Here is a 16,263-nt window from a genome sequence, read left to right on the forward strand (position 1 = left end):
GTTCTATTGATGTTTTTCTAATGACAGACAGCGGGTGTTTTTCACACCTTCGCACATTTGAAAAGATTTGATAGTGACAATAATGCTACTTTGCGTTATGCACATTCCTTTATCAATTTTTTAAAACAGTTACATACAAAATGTTTTGTAAAATATCGAAACATTAAAATCATAAACAACGATTAATTGATATTTACCTCCTTTCCCGATTTCCGTTACCGTTATAACTCAATCCAGTTAAAGTGCTGACTCACATCGAGATTTTGTGAGTAGCGTCCCTTTTATAAAAAATTAAACACTCGTGTTTTTTTCAATTTATTTCTCAATAAATCATTTTAAAGTAAACATTCAATATATTTCTGCGTGTGTTCACTTGCATGATTTTACATATGTCAGTTGTTCTTTTCGGTGACGCAGTACAGATACTTACTATTACCGCGTTCTTCCCCGGTCCGATATTTTCGACCTGAAATGGACTTGGAAAAAAACAGATGAAATTCTAATAGCATAGAAAGGACGCAGGCAATTTTTAAGACGAGAATTGGGGGTAAAAAAGTGCGTCCTATGCATGATATAATACGGTAGCTGTGGACAACGTTTCCATTTTAAAATGAATTTTGTCTGTGTATTCTTCATTGAATGGTTTAAGGTTTAAGATTATTCTAATTTTATTGTTTGGTTTTGGTCTGTAGAATATATTTGATATAAATTATCCTACTTCTGGTTCATTGTTAACTTCTTCAATTATGTGTGCTTTCAAAAACTTTATAATTTCTAAATGTATTAAATGTTCCTCTTGTGGACCAAATTTGTATGGTTTTGGGGTACGCAATTGAAAAGAAGATCTGTTTACTTCAAGTGAATAACCACTTAATGTTTTTAAGATCCATTTATCTTTAGTTATTTGTTTCCAATTATGTAAATGTGATTTTGTTTTTCCTGCTACAAAGTTTTCTTTGGTATTTTTCAAGGTGACTTGCTGAAGACTTACATTTATTTCTTGTTGAATTTCGTTTGTCCTTTCTGTTGGTACTGGTTGTATTTTGGTCGCTCGTAACTTTGTTTCTTCGTGTTCCAGTTCTGTTGGTACTGGTGTTTTGGATTCCATTTGTGTTTGAAGCTGTGGCTTTGCCCTTAAAAAGACTTCTTGCGGCTGTCATTGTTGTTCGCAATGATGATTTTGGTTGATTCAACCGTTTTCAGGGTTTCTTGTAGTTTGTCAAACAACTTCTCTGCTGTTGGCTCAAGCATTGCAAGATGTCGATACATGGGGGCCAGTTCTCGTTTTATTTTTTCTCTCCTCATTCCAGTATTAAGATTCATTCCATTTGTCAGAATTTTGAATGAGTCAGACAAGTGCGTCTTCAATACTTTGTCACCTGAAGTCTTTGCATGGTCCAGTGCTTTTATAATTGGCACTGCAGCTTGTGCCAGCGTGGCATAGGTTTTTTTGCAGTATAAAATCATTTCGGCGAGTAGATGGCTTTAGTTGGTGCCAGAGAAAGTCTTCAACAGTTGGGACTTGCAGATGCTCGATATTTTTGGGTCGTTTGTTTCTGTCTTTGATTTCTTTCATTTTATTATCTTCTGCTTTATTATGCCCCCCTTCGAAGAAGAGGGGTATATTGCTTTGCACAGGCATGTCGGTCGGTCCGTCGGTAGACCAAAGCTTGTCCGAGTGATAACTCAACAATTCCTTGACGTATGGTCATCAAACTTCACATGAAGGTTAGGCCTGATCAGTAGATGACCCTATTGATTTTGGGGGTCATCGGGTCAAAGGTCAAGGTCACAGTGACCTTTAATGGTAAAATAATTTTAAAGCTTGTCCGAGTGATAACTGAACAATGCCTGCACCCATGGCCCTCAAACTTGACATGGAGGTTGGGCCTGACCAGTAGATGACCCCTATTGTTTTGGGGGGTCATCAGGCCAAAGGTCAAGGTCACAGTGACCTTGAATGGTAAAAGGTCGTCCGAGTGATAACTTGACAATGCCTGCACCCACGGCCCTCAAACTTGACTTGGAGGTTGGGCCTGACCAGTAGCTGACCCCTATTGTTTTTGGGGCTCATCGGGTCAAAGGTCAAGTTCACAGTGACCTGGAATGGTAAAAGGTTGTTCGAGTGATAACTCAACAATGCCTGCACCCATGGCCCTCATAATTGAATTGAAGGTTGGGCCTGACCAGTAGATGACCCCTATTGTTTTTGGGGGTCATCGGGCCAAAGGTCAAGGTCACAGTCACCTTGAATGGTAAAAGGTTGTCCGAGTGATAATTCGACAATGCCTGTACCCATGGCCCTCATAATTGAATTGGAGTTTGGGCCAGACCAGTAGAAGACTCCTATTGTTTTTGGGGGTCATCGGGCCAAAGGTCATGGTCACAGTCACCTTGAATGGTTAAAGGTTTTCCTTGTGATAACTTGACAATGCCTGCACCCATGGCCCTCAAACTTGACTTGGAATTGGGCCTGACCAGTACATGACCCCTTTTGTTTTTGGGGGTCATCTGGCCAAAGGTCAAGGTCACAGTCACCTTGAATGGTAAAAGGTTGTCCGAGTGATAACTCGACAATGCCTGCACCCACGGCCCTCAAACTTGACTTGGAGAATTGGCCTGATCAGGAGATGACCCCTATGGTTTTTGGGGGTCATCTGGCCAAATGTCAAGGTCACAGTGACCTGGAATGGTAAAAGATTGTCCGAGTGATAACTCGACAATGCCTGCACCCATGGCCCTCAAACTTGACTTGGAGGTTGGGCCTGGCCAGAAGATGGTCCCTATTGATTTTAGGGGTCATTGGGCTAAAGGTCAAGGTCACAGTGACCTGGAATGGTAAAAGGTTATCCGAGTGATAACTCGACAATGCCTGCACCCATGGCCCTCAAACTTGACTTGGAGGTTGGGCCTGGCCAGAACATGATCCCTATTGATTTTAGGGGTCATTGGGCCAAAGGTCAAGGTCACAGTGACCTTGAATGATAAAAGGTTGTCCGAGTGATAACTCAACAATGCCTGCACCCATGGCCCTCAAACTTGACATGGAGGTTGGGCCTGACCAGTAGATGACCCCTATTGATTTTAGGGGTCAAAGGTCAAGGTCACAGTGACCTTGATAGCGACCTCGACTATTCCTGGACCTATGGTCATCAAACTTGACATGAAGGTTGGGCCTGCCCAGTAGATGACCCCTATCGTCTTTGGGGGTCATCAGGCCAAGGTCAATGTCACAGTAACCTTTAACGCAAAAAAGTTAACAAATCTTCTCCCACTGATATCTCAACAATGCCTGAACCTATGATCATTAAACTTGACATGGATGTTAAGCCTGATCAGTAGATCACCCTTATTGATTTTAGGATTTATAGAGCCAAAGGTCAAGGTCACAGTGATCTTGAATGGTAAAAGGTTGTCCGAGTGATAACTCAACAATGCCTGAACCCATGGCCTTCAAACTTGACTTGGAGTTGCATCTGACTTGTAGATGACCCCTTATGATTTAAGGGGTCATTGGGTCAAAGGTCAAGGTGACCTTGAACGAAAAAAACTTGTCTGTGTGATAACTTGACAATGCCTGCACCCATGGCCCTCGAACTTGACATTTAGGTTTCTGGTGACCTGCTGATGACTCTGGATTTTGAGTTCATAGAGTCAAAGGTAATGGTCATAACACACTCTATCCTCACACTTTAATGGTCATAATCTTAAAACTGCCTTAATGGCAACAAATCAGCTGTCATTTCGGTCCATGCATATTTCATTCAATTGTCCATATAATCCTGACAACATGGCCCTCAGGGGGGCATAATGTTTGACAAACATCTCTTGTTTTTTATGGCTTTGTTTGTAATTTCTGCAATTTTGGGGGATGTTTCATCTCCCATTTGCTCATTTTCTGCTACAAAATGATCTAAGTCTGCCAAGAACTTGTCATCAGAACAGTCATTATTTGGTTCAAGGAACTGTTCAAGGTCATCGGAGCTGTCAGATTCCGATTCAGAGGGCGAGTCTATAGCCTGCTTTTTGAAGGGCACGGGTTCCTCGTCATTTTCCCGTCCTCTCTTTCGTTTGATTTCCGCTACCTGTTTTTTAAGATATTCAAGAGATTTACTCATCGTCCCCACTGTTTTTGCTATAGATACAAATTTTTCCATGTTTGTTTCTATCAGTGATTACACGGCATCTGCCCTGCTCTTAACATTAGACTCTTCCGACCTCCCAATGGGGCCCAGCGGCAGGGTTTGATAGTCTTCCATTGAGCCTACAATAAATGCAAACCTCTTAAATGCAAGAAATTTTGTTTGCAGTACATTTTGTCAAAAACATTTCTTTGTTTGTGAGTGTCTTTTTATTAATGAGCATTTTGCCTTCGATTTTATACAATGTTCCATGACAGAGTAAACAGATTTTCCATAAAGTTATAAAGAACTTGTATCACGTGAAAGTCACATTAACTTTTTAGATAAGTTGACTTGAGCATATGTAAAACACACATGTAAATGAGTTTGCGTTATATTTTTAGACAGTATAATATTACTGTGTCAGTTCGCGCATAAGTAAAATTGCGCACCACGCGCACATGTTTAAAAGTAGGTCATAATGGTGACCTGGGAACAAAGGTTTTTCAACCAATTATTGAACATGAATTCCAATGGAATACTTCAGATCTTGATTGCGTTTAGCAATTTTTCGTTCATTATTTCAAAACTCATGTGTTAATTTAATTAATTTGGTCGATTTTCGACCTTAACTTGTGAATTGTTTTACTTGAAGTCGTATCGACAATGGGGAACGTCAGAATATTGGTGTATTTTTCCACCGTAATGTCAACTACCTCGGTGGTTTGCCGAGGGTTTTATTGAGACTATTAAAGTTAGTTGCCTTTGGCAAGCGCAGATTTTCTGCGACTGTTATCTTAATCACACACAGCATTTACTGATGTGTGAAAGGGTCTACATCTGTAGACAGTACAATGTATAATTGATCATTGATTGTATTTCACGTACGTTGTCCTGAATATTTCGTCGTGAAATGCAATGGTACAAAATCTTCTAGAACCTGGAAATTGACATGAAGCTGTAAGTAATGATTTCAATACAAAAATAGCAAATTCTTACCTGTTGATGTAACAGACAAATCACGATTTTTAAATATTTTAACTTCAGATAAAAAAAATCCTGCTTTCCTTGCTGCTAACAAGCCTCGTCCTGCTATTACAGTGGCTGCGGGAGCTGTGTTATATCTCGTGAGGGGCTCTTTTAGGGGATATGCAGGAGATGAAATTGATTTAGTTACCAAGTTTTCTTCTATTTTTCAGGATATAATAAAAGCAGTTGAGTGGGTTTTCGACAATAATCGGGAAATTTACCCCGGGAAATGGGAAACCATTGAGGAGAAAAGATTCTTTGAAGGTAAATGATTTCATAAATCCTCTTGGGGCCTGTGTGTTAACCCTCCTATCACTGAAATGTATATATTTTGATACAACAAGAAATTCAAGAAGTCTTTTGTTCATTGTCTAAGAACAGACACTCAGACAACCTTTTATCTTTCAAGGTCACTGTGACCTTGACCTTTGACCCAATGATCCCAAAATCAAAAGGGGTCATCTACTGATCAGTCCCAACCACCATGTCAAGTTTGATGACATTAAGTTAAGGCATTGTTGAGTTATCACTTGGAAAAACATCATTAAAGGACACTGTGACCATAAACCTGTTAATCAATATTTGTATATGTGATGATACAATTAGTCTTAAAAGCTTAAAGTAATTGAAACAAACTCTACAAGCTCATGTCAAAAGACATAGAAAAGAAAATCAACAAGCTCTAGTACCTGAAGTCTTGTCAGACTGACATAACAATGGCAATATGTTGGTCAGATCTAATGATACATGTGATGCTCATACCACAATGTGAACTATTCCTAAGCCCAGTATGTCCAGGGGGTGGGGGCATTTATCTCTTCTGTGATAGCTCTTGTTTTGGAAACAGAAGATATAAGCATTTTTCAAGTCTTGATTATGAGTACACTATGAAATACAATGAGGTCATTGTCATCAATTCCCATTCAAACTTATCATAAAGCCAAGCCAAGAATAAAGCAACATTTTATATACCAGGTTTACAATTATCAGTTACAAAGATTTCTACCATTTATCAGGAGGTAAAGTGAACAGCCTCAAATTATAATTTGACACATGAGGAGTGTCTATTAGGGCATGCAAATTCAATAAGTCATTTATGATATTCATGACATACGACTACGTTGATTATTAAATGTTTGTGTCAAAAATACAACATTTTCATACCATTTTGATGAATACAATATTATTTCTTTGTTGTGGACCGGGTAAAATCTGAGTCTTCGGTGACACAAACTTTCATTTCACTACTTCCTATGTTACAATGTTAGGATCCAGTGGTAATGAAAACAATTAATATTAATATCAAGAATTGGTACTCTTTTTTATACAAATAAACATGTCATTTTTCAGATGAAATTTGCAAATGGAGCTGTAGAGGCCCATCAAAGTATGGAACGTTTTTTGCGAGGTAAAATGTTCAATAAAATAAAGCCTTATAGTATGTGGCCTTACAGAGAGTTGTAGACTTGCTGTTCACCTGGAGTTGTATGTGGAATGAGCTCTTAGTATGTGGCCTTACAGAGAGTTGTAGACTTGCTGTTCACCTGGAGCTGTATGGGGAGTGAGCTCTAAGTATGTGGCCTTACAGAGAGTTGTAGACTTGTTGTTCACCTGGAGCTGTATGTGGAATGAGAACTTAGTATGTGGCCTTACAGAGAGTTGTAGACTTGTTGTTCACCTGGAGCTGTAGTGGAATGAGCTCTTAGTATGTGGCCTTACAGAGAGTTGTAGACTTGTTGTTCACCTGGAGCTGTAGTGGAATGAGCTCTTAGTATGTGGCCTTACAGAGAGTTGTAGACTTGTTGTTCACCTGGAGCTGTAGTGGAATGAGCTCTTAGTATGTGGCCTTACAGAGAGTTGTAGACTTGTTGTTCACCTGGAGCTGTATGTGGAATGAGCTCTTAGTATGTGGCCTTACAGAGAGTTGTAGACTTGTTGTTCACCTGGAGCTGTATGTGGAATGAGCTCTAAGTATGTGGCCTTACAGAGAGTTGTAGACTTGTTGTTCACCTGGAGCTGTATGTGGAATGAGAACTTAGTATGTGGCCTTACAGAGAGTTGTAGACTTGTTGTTCACCTGGAGCTGTATGTGGAATGAGCTCTTAGTATGTGGCATTACAGAGTGTTGAAGACTTGTTGTTCACCTGAGTTGTATGTGGAATGTGCTCTTAGTATGTGGCCTTACAGAGAGTTGTAGACTTGTTGTTCACCTGGAGCTGTATGGGGAGTGAGCTCTTAGTATGTGGCCTTACAGAGAGTTGTAGACTTGTTGTTCACCTGGAGCTGTATGGGGAGTGAGCTCTTAGTATGTGGCATTACAGAGTGTTGAAGACTTGTTGTTCACCTGGAGCTGTATGGGGAGTGAGCTCTTAGTATGTGGCCTTACAGAGAGTTGTAGACTTGTTGTTCACCTGGAGCTGTATGGGGAGTGAGCTCTTAGTATGTGGCCTTACAGAGAGTTGTAGACTTGTTGTTCACCTGGAGCTGTATGGGGAATGAGCTCTTAGTATGTGGCCTTACAGAGAGTTGTAGACTTGTTGTTCACCTGGAGCTGTATGTGGAATGAGAACTTAGTATGTGGCCTTACAGAGAGTTGTAGACTTGTTGTTCACCTGAGTTGTATGTGGAATGTGCTCTTAGTATGTGGCCTTACAGAGAGTTGTAGACTTGTTGTTCACCTGAGTTGTATGTGGAATGTGCTCTTAGTATGTGGCCTTACAGAGAGTTGTAGACTTGTTGTTCACCTGGAGTTGTATGTGGAGTGAGCTCTTAGTATGTGGCCTTACAGAGAGTTGTAGACTTGTTGTTCACCTGGAGCTGTATGGGGAGTGAGCTCTTAGTATGTGGCCTTACAGAGAGTTGTAGACTTGTTGTTCACCTGAAGCTGTATGGGGAGTGAGCTCTTAGTATGTGGCCTTACAGAGAGTTGTAGACTTGTTGTTCACCTTGAGCTGTATGTGGAATGAGAACTTAGTATGTGGCCTTACAGAGAGTTGTAGACTTGTTGTTCACCTTGAGCTGTATGTGGAATGAGAACTTAGTATGTGGCCTTACAGAGAGTTGTAGACTTGTTGTTCACCTGAGTTGTATGTGGAATGTGCTCTTAGTATGTGGCCTTACAGAGAGTTGTAGACTTGTTGTTCACCTGAGTTGTATGTGGAATGTGCTCTTAGTATGTGGCCTTACAGAGAGTTGTAGACTTGTTGTTCACCTGGAGTTGTATGTGGAGTGAGCTCTTAGTATGTGGCCTTACAGAGAGTTGTAGACTTGTTGTTCACCTGGAGCTGTATGGGGAGTGAGCTCTTAGTATGTGGCCTTACAGAGAGTTGTAGACTTGTTGTTCACCTGAAGCTGTATGGGGAGTGAGCTCTTAGTATGTGGCCTTACAGAGAGTTGTAGACTTGTTGTTCACCTGGAGCTGTATGGGGAGTGAGCTCTTAGTATGTGGCCTTACAGAGAGTTGTAGACTTGTTGTTCACCTGAGTTGTATGGGGAGTGAGCTCTTAGTATGTGGCCTTACAGAGAGTTGTAGACTTGCTGTTCACCTGGAGTTGTATGGGGAGTGAGCTCTTAGTATGTGGCCTTACAGAGAGTTGTAGACTTGTTGTTCACCTGAGTTGTATGGGGAGTGAGCTCTTAGTATGTGGCCTTACAGAGAGTTGTAGACTTGCTGTTCACCTGGAGCTGTAGTGGAATGAGCTCTTAGTATGTGGCCTTACAGAGAGTTGTAGACTTGCTGTTCACCTGGAGCTGTATGGGGAGTGAGCTCTTAGTATGTGGCCTTACAGAGAGTTGTAGACTTGCTGTTCACCTGGAGCTGTATGTGGAATGAGCTCTTAGTATGTGGCCTTACAGAGAGTTGTAGACTTGCTGTTCACCTGGAGCTGTATGGGGAGTGAGCTCTTAGTATGTGGCCTTACAGAGAGTTGTAGACTTGCTGTTCACCTGGAGCTGTATGGGGAGTGAGCTCTTAGTATGTGGCCTTACAGAGAGTTGTAGACTTGCTGTTCACCTGGAGCTGTATGGGGAGTGAGCTCTTAGTATGTGGCCTTACAGAGAGTTGTAGACTTGCTGTTCACCTGGAGCTGTATGTGGAGTGAGCTCTTAGTATGTGGCCTTACAGAGAGTTGTAGACTTGCTGTTCACCTGGAGCTGTATGGGGAGTGAGCTCTTAGTATGTGGCCTTACAGAGAGTTGTAGACTTGCTGTTCACCTGGAGCTGTATGGGGAGTGAGCTCTTAGTATGTGGCCTTACAGAGAGTTGTAGACTTGCTGTTCACCTGGAGCTGTATGGGGAGTGAGCTCTTAGTATGTGGCCTTACAGAGAGTTGTAGACTTGCTGTTCACCTGGAGCTGTATGGGGAGTGAGCTCTTAGTATGTGGCCTTACAGAGAGTTGTAGACTTGCTGTTCACCTGGAGCTGTATGTGGAATGAGCTCTTAGTATGTGGCCTTACAGAGTGTTGAAGACTTGCTGTTCACCTGGAGCTGTATGTGGAATGAGAACTTAGAATGTGGCCTTACAGAGAGTTGTAGACTTGTTGTTCACCTGGAGCTGTATGTGGAATGAGCTCTTAGTATGTGGCCTTACAGAGAGTTGTAGACTTGTTGTTCACCTGGAGCTGTATGTGGAATGAGCTCTTAGTATGTGGCCTTACAGAGAGTTGTAGACTTGTTGTTCACCTTGAGCTGTATGTGGAATGAGAACTTAGTATGTGGCCTTACAGAGAGTTGTAGACTTGTTGTTCACCTGGAGCTGTATGGGGAGTGAGCTCTTAGTATGTGGCCTTACAGAGAGTTGTAGACTTGTTGTTCACCTGGAGCTGTATGTGGAATGAGCTCTTAGTATGTGGCCTTACAGAGTGTTGAAGACTTGTTGTTCACCTGGAGCTGTATGTCGAATGAGAACTTAGAATGTGGCCTTACAGAGAGTTGTAGACTTGTTGTTCACCTGGAGCTGTATGTGGAATGAGCTCTTAGTATGTGGCCTTACAGAGAGTTGTAGACTTGTTGTTCACCTGGAGCTGTATGTGGAATGAGCTCTTAGTATGTGGCCTTACAGAGAGTTGTAGACTTGTTGTTCACCTTGAGCTGTATGTGGAATGAGAACTTAGTATGTGGCCTTACAGAGAGTTGTAGACTTGTTGTTCACCTGGAGCTGTATGTGGAGTGAGCTCTTAGTATGTGGCCTTACAGAGAGTTGTAGACTTGTTGTTCACCTGGAGCTGTATGTGGAATGAGAACTTAGTATGTGGCCTTACAGAGAGTTGTAGACTTGTTGTTCACCTTGAGCTGTATGTGGAGTGAGCTCTTAGTATGTGGCCTTACAGAGAGTTGTAGACTTGTTGTTCACCTGGAGCTGTATGTGGAATGAGAACTTAGTATGTGGCCTTACAGAGAGTTGTAGACTTGTTGTTCACCTGGAGCTGTATGTGGAATGAGCTCTTAGTATGTGGCCTTACAGAGAGTTGTAGACTTGTTGTTCACCTGGAGCTGTAAGTGGAATGTGCTCTTAGTATGTGGCCTTACAGAGTGTTGAAGACTTGCTGTTCACCTGGAGCTGTATGTGGAATGAGAACTTAGAATGTGGCCTTACAGAGAGTTGTAGACTTGTTGTTCACCTTGAGCTGTATGTGGAGTGAGCTCTTAGTATGTGGCCTTACAGAGAGTTGTAGACTTGTTGTTCACCTGGAGCTGTATGTGGAATGAGAACTTAGTATGTGGCCTTACAGAGAGTTGTAGACTTGTTGTTCACCTGGAGCTGTATGTGGAATGAGCTCTTAGTATGTGGCCTTACAGAGAGTTGTAGACTTGTTGTTCACCTGGAGCTGTAAGTCGAATGTGCTCTTAGTATGTGGCCTTACAGAGAGTTGTAGACTTGTTGTTCACCTTGAGCTGTATGTGGAATGAGCCCTTAGTATGTGGCCTTACAGAGAGTTGTAGACTTGTTGTTCACCTGGAGCTGTATGTGGAATGAGCTCTGAGTATGTGGCCTTACAGAGAGTTGTAGACTTGTTGTTCACCTGGAGCTGTATTTGGAATGAGCTCTTAGTATGTGGCCTTACAGAGTGTTGTAGACTTGTTGTTCACCTGGAGCTGTATGTGGAATGTGAAATTAGTATGTGGCCTTACAGAGAGTTGTAGACTTGTTGTTCACCTGGAGCTGTATGTGGAATGAGCTCTAAGTATGTGGCCTTACAGAGAGTTGTAGACTTGCTGTTCACCTGGAGCTGTATGTGGAAAGAGCTCTTAGTATGTGGCCTTACAAAGAGTTGTAGACTTGTTGTTCACCTGGAGCTGTATGTGGAATGAGCTCTTAGTATGTGGCCTTACAGAGAGTTGTAGACTTGTTGTTCACCTGGAGCTGTATGTGGAAAGAGCTCTTAGTATGTGGCCTTACAGAGAGTTGTAGACTTGTTGTTCACCTGGAGCTGTATTGTATGTGGAATGTGCTCTTAGTATGTGGCCTTACAGAGAGTTGTAGACTTGTTGTTCACCTGGAGCTGTATGTGGAATGAGAACTTAGTATGTGGCCTTACAGAGAGTTGTAGACTTGTTGTTCACCTGGAGCTGTATGTGGAATGAGCTCTTAGTATGTGGCCTTACAGAGAGTTGTAGACTTGTTGTTCACCTGGAGCTGTATGTGGAATGAGTTCTTAGTATGTGGCCTTACAGAGAGTTGTAGACTTGTTGTTCACCTGGAGTTGTATGTGGAATGAGAACTTAGTATGTGGCATTACAGAGTGTTGTAGACTTGTTGTTCACCTTGAGCTGTATGTGGAATGAGCTCTAAGTATGTGGCCTTACAGAGAGTTGTAGACTTGTTGTTCACCTGGAGTTGTATGTGGAATGAGAACTTAGTATGTGGCCTTACAGAGAGTTGTAGACTTGTTGTTCACCTGGAGCTGTATGTGGAATGAGAACTTAGTATGTGGCCTTACAGAGAGTTGTAGACTTGTTGTTCACCTGGAGCTGTATGTGGAATGAGCTCTTAGTATGTGGCCTTACAGAGAGTTGTAGACTTGTTGTTCACCTGGAGCTGTATGTGGAATGAGAACTTAGTATGTGGCCTTACAGAGAGTTGTAGACTCACCAAATGTCCTTTATATCACACCATTGTATACAAACATTACCTCATGAACTGTTTATATCACTCTACTTTCAGTTACAAATCTGCCACAGGGACCTTATCAAGCCAGATGACATCGAGCGGCAGAAAACGTTTTGTACAAAAAGAGATTTGGAAAAGTGAGTATTGCTTAAAAGCATTACTATGTCACGGAGGTCTTCATTTTTTTATTATTATTTTTTTTAACTTGTATTTTTAAGAGACTACACCATCAAAATAAGATCAATGTCAACAATGCACATTCAAACCTTCCATAAATCTGGAAATGCATGAAGCAACATTTAAAATATCATGTGACAATGAATTGATTTAGTTACCAAGTTTTCTACCATTTTTCAGGATATGATAAAAGCAGTAGAATGGGGGTTTACAGTGAAGAACACCCAAAAGAAATGGGACATTGTAGAGGAGAAGGAAACAGCCTTAGCATCCTTCAAGGTAAATGATTTCATAAATCCTCTTGGGGCCTGTGTGTAAACCCTTCTATCACTGAAATGTATATGTTTTGATACAACAAGACATTCAAGAAGTCTTTTCTTTGTTGTCTAAGAACAGACACTCAGACAACCTTTTATCTTTCAAGGTCACTGTGACCTTGACCTTTGACCCAATGATCCCAAAATCAAAAGGGGTCATCTACTGATCAGTCCCAACCACCATGTTAAGTTTGATGACATTAAGTTAAGGCATTGTTGAGTTATCACTTGGAAAAACATCATTAAAGAAAAACATCATTAAAGGACACTGTGACCATAAACCTGTTAATCAATATTTATATATGTGATGATACAATTAGTCTTAAAAGCTTAAAGTAATTGAAACAAACTCTACAAGCTCATGTCAAAAGACATAGAAAAGAAAATCAACAAGCTCTAGTACCTGAAGTCTTGTCAGACTGACATAACAATGGCAATATGTTGGTCAGATCTCATGATACATGTGATGCTCATACCACAATGTAAACCATTCCTAAGCCCAATATGTCCAGGGGGTGGGGGCATTCATTTTATTTTGGAAACAGAAAATATAAGCATTTTTCAAGTTTGATTGAGTACACTATCAAATACAATAAGGTCATTGTCATCAATTCCCATTCAAACTTATCATAAAGCCAAGCCAAGTAAAAGAAACATTTTATATACCATGTTTACAATTATCAGTTACACAGATTTCTACCATTTATCAGGAATTAAATATGGCTGCTGAGAATCTCAAAAAAACACATGAGCATGGAGGCCCTTGGGGCTCGAAAAAATAAAAAATATCACAAATGTATATGATACATCACAACATGATAGCATTACTATGTCACAGACGCATTTATCACATCTGAAATAGTTTTACTTGTAAGATGTTGATATACATATATATTTACACCTCAACTTCCATTCCTTAGATGAACTGCCTTTCGGCAATTGCGTTCATCAATCGATGAACGCAACATGTTCGGAAATGTTCGGATCAAAATTAATTGCAAAACAATATACATGAAAACTATTGATCTTGTTATTATTTGTATTGTGTCAGCAGGTTCCGTAAAATATAAATCAACATTTTAAAAGTGTTAATTTATTATATTTTAAATGTTTTAATGCCAGAAGTGTTTCAATTTTATGTTTTATAACGTTATTTCAAGTGGTTCATCTTTTCCTGCATTATTGTGACGTCATTTGAAAAAAATATTTCCGGTTACAGTCGGGTCGTTCTATTTACAGAATGGGTAAGAACGGATTACTGAAAGGTTTTCTTAAATGAAATGAAGTATTTTTTTAACACTTCTTGTATGAAATAATGAACTATTGGTGTAAATATAAGGAATGAATTGCGGGGTTGATGTCATTATCGGGGATATGAACGCAATTGGGTTGGTCAAAGTGTGCGTGGAGTCCTTCGGACTCAACACTCATTGACCAACCCAATTGCGTTCATACTATAAACTTTGTAAGGTTTTTATGCAAAATAAACTACTATTGTATTGTATTGTAGTATTTTAATAGAAAAAAAAGTGCAAATCAAGACTGGTTTCTTAGTGGCTAGGTATGAGCATTATGTTTGTAGCATTTTAATCTGCACATAGTCTTACAGCATTTAGTTTTCCGCATGTTTATAGGTAAATATTGATATAAAGAAATAAAAAAATAAGATGTGTATATCAGTCCTTCTGTGTTTCTTACCAACCATAAGAAGACTTGACAGTTTTCTTTAAAAAAAAAATCGCAGGGAAAAAATTTGCAATGTTCAAACCTTCTGATGAGGGCATTTGCCCTATTTCACATGTAAAGGTTACAATAATTTTGTATCAGCAATAGGGTTAATGCTAGACAATGGATTTATTTATTTTTTGATTTTTTGATTTTTAAAAACAAAATTTTGGTTTAGAACAAGAATTTCTATTTCCAGGCAAATGGTCGAGAATCCTGTTATGGCGAGAGTGATGTCTGACAGGTTAAAATCGCCTTTTAAAGACATCAATATGTCCAATGGATAAAATGTGAAAACAGAGGTTTGTCTATTACATTGAGGATGTTTGGGTTACAAGATAATGAGATGAACCAACAATTTGAATGGGCGCCGGAAGGCATGTTAAACCATTATGCCAGCATTTTGCCTCCTTTGCTCGCCAGTAGGCGTAGCGAGTAAATTATCTTGGGCCTCGTGTAGACGTAACACTATTTCTGATGAGTATTGGATAGTATGTATGGTCGAATATACATACATTTTTAATTAGCATTGTATTATATAGGCAACTACAAAGAAGATGACAGTTTTCTTAATGCATTATACTTATATGTGAGGGACATGAGAGGGAGCGAAATAATATACTATTTCAAGTTGCCTTCCAGTGCCCGAGCTGATAAGTTATAGTGACCATTGATAACGCCTCAGTTGTTCGTTGCACGTGGATAAAGCATGGACGAGGTGTGAAATTGAGTCACAGGATGATATAACAGTAATAATATTTTCGGTATATAATATCATGTGACAATGAATTGATTTAGTTATCAAGTTACTTACCATTTTTCAGGATATAATAAAAACAGTGAAGTGGTTGTTTGCTGACAATCAAGGTAACGCTGGACCATGGGAAATCATAGGAAAAATAAGGCCAGGGATTTTTACAAGGTAAATGATTTCATAAATCCTCTTGGGGCCTGTGTGTAAACCCTTCTAGTACTGAAATGTATATGTTTTGATACAGCTAGACACTCAAGGAGAGTCGAGATATCCGACGTCGACATAGCGAGTTTGGACTGTATATGAGTAGTGTTAATATGTGTCCTACATGTATGTGAGCAGTCTTAATATGTGTCCTTCATGTATGTGAGTAGTGTTAATATGTGTTCTACATGTATATCAGCAGTTTTAATTTGTGTCCCACATGTATGTGAGTAGTGTTAATATGTGTCCTACATTTATGTGAGTAGTGTTAATATGTGTCCTACATGTATGTGAGCTGAGTGTTAATATGTGTCCTACATGTATGTGAGCAGTCTTAATATGTGTCCTACATGTTTATGGGTAGTTTTAATATGAGTCATTCATGTATATAGGCAGTGTTAATATGTGTCCTACAAGTATGTATGTATGTAACTAGCCCAAACTAAATTTTGATCATCTAATCAAGCACGCTCATATAGTTTCCATAAGTGTTCCCCAATCTGAACAATTTGTCCATTATAAATTTTAGTCATAATGTATAATAGTAAAGTCATCAAAAGGTTAGTAACTAAAGTTTTCAAAAAGGTAATAAAAAGAGAGAAATATTTTCTAAACATATCATTTATTTGAAGGAAAGAATTATGCATGTACTTGAAGTTCTGTTATCCAATGCATCTATGTCAAATACAATATCCACCAGCGATTGTGCAATGACAATTTTCTGTTTTCAACTTTCAGTTTCACTTTCACTTTCAAGTTTAGGAAGTTACAACAAAATATTCCGATGTTTATATTGCCAATATTCCTATAATTGTTCTTTAAAATA

General features: G+C 39.7%; 1 pseudogene; it reads right to left on the reverse strand.

Annotated features, from left to right (window-relative positions):
- Nucleotides 1-1,134: 1,134 nt before the first annotated feature.
- Nucleotides 1,135-4,118, reverse strand: LOC128244381 (uncharacterized; annotated as a pseudogene).
- Between the last annotated feature and the right edge of the window lie 12,145 nt (nt 4,119-16,263).

The sequence above is a fragment of the Mya arenaria genome, chromosome 8 (assembly GCF_026914265.1).
Source record: "Mya arenaria isolate MELC-2E11 chromosome 8, ASM2691426v1".
Taxonomy (NCBI): Eukaryota; Metazoa; Mollusca; class Bivalvia; order Myida; family Myidae; genus Mya; species Mya arenaria.